Raw genomic sequence first — 414 nt, 5'->3', positions numbered from 1 at the left:
CTGCTGCTGCTGCTGCTGCTACTGCTGCTGTGCCACCACGAAACGCAGGGTTCTCAGCATAACCCATTGGACCGTTCCTGTTGATGCAGCAGCAGCAGCAGCAGCAGCAGCAGCAGCAGAAATAGCAGCAGCAGCAGCAGCAGCAGCAGCAGCGGCAGCAGCAGGAATAGTAGCAGCAGCAACAGAAACAGCAGCAGCAGCAGGAATGGCAGCAGCAACAGCAGCAGAAATGGCAGCAGCAACAGCAGCAGCAACAGAAACAGCAGCAGCAGCAACAACAGCAGCAGCAACAGCAGCAGCAAAAACAAACGCAGTAGAGATGGTTAAGGGTTTATTAGGGTTTATTGGTGTGTATTAGGGTTTAGTATTGTTTATTAGGGTTTACGGTTGAATAATTTTTACTAGGGTTTAGGG

Source organism: Eimeria mitis, genomic scaffold (assembly GCF_000499745.2).
Source record: "Eimeria mitis Houghton genomic scaffold, Emh_scaff533, whole genome shotgun sequence".
Lineage (NCBI taxonomy): Eukaryota > Apicomplexa > Conoidasida > Eucoccidiorida > Eimeriidae > Eimeria > Eimeria mitis.
This window is presented reverse-complemented; position numbering follows the sequence as displayed.